We start from the raw sequence: 1,124 nt of genomic DNA, 5'->3' as shown, positions 1-1,124 counted from the left end.
GATTACTTTGCAGTTATTTTTCAAAATAACATATGCAAGACTATGTACATATATACGTGCTGATATGCGCGCGCGTGTGTAAGAGAGAGATAGAATACCTCAAACAAAATAAGAACTCGATAAATATGTAAAGATCGTTTTACAGCTACTGGAAATTCACAGAGTAACTAGAAATTTCATCAAAAGTTCTGATTGTGAGACTTTTATATGTGTTTTGTTTGTTTTTTGTTATGTTTTTCTTTGTTTGTTTTTTACAATGGAGGCTGCATTTGACTCGAAATATGATGTACTTCATTTATTGAGTGATTTTTTTTTATCTTTATATGCTTTTATTAAATGATAATTTTCAATTTGAACATATGGGAGTGTGAACTGGGAGACTGATTACCGTATGTGGAGGTGAGTGTCTGCTTTGGGGATTAAAAAGAATAATTATTTAGAATAAATTGGAGAGAGTGAACTGTCAGTTTGAGATGTTTCGTGTGAATGGGTGCAACCAAGAATCAATTGAGCTAGCATTGAATTTCGTTTGTACGAGTGATATTAATAATGTATGGAGAATTCTATATATAGTCTATATTTTTCTATATAGACAGTTGGGTTTTCAAGTGGATAAACTCTTTTGTGAAGAAAGGTAATGTTTACTTCCGAAATTAAAATTTTTTGAGCAGATATATTCGGTTGCAGAAATAAGAATTAAGTGTTGGAAGGCGAGAGAAAGGTGAGGGTTACGGCTTAAGTAGAGTTGTAATAGATAGCGGGAGGGATAGTGAGACAAGGGAAGGTTTGTATGTATAACAAGAGGTAAACATACAATGGCTGATGTACATATATGCGCGCGTGCTTGTGTATGTGTGTATATATATACAGATGCATACACAAATACATTGATATCTGTTGATGCTCATACATAATAATCAAATGTAATAGACATACATACATACATACATATACTCTTTTACTCTTTTACTCTTTTACTTGTTTCAGTCATTTGACTGCGGCCATGCTGGAGCACCGCCTTTTAGTCGAGCAAATCGACCCCAGGACTTATTCTTTGGAAGCCTAGTACTTATTCTATCGATCTCTTTTGCCGAACCGCTATATATATATATATATATATATAT

The sequence above is a fragment of the Octopus bimaculoides genome, chromosome 1, assembly GCF_001194135.2.
Source record: "Octopus bimaculoides isolate UCB-OBI-ISO-001 chromosome 1, ASM119413v2, whole genome shotgun sequence".
Lineage (NCBI taxonomy): Eukaryota > Metazoa > Mollusca > Cephalopoda > Octopoda > Octopodidae > Octopus > Octopus bimaculoides.
Note: the sequence above shows the minus strand (reverse complement) of the source record.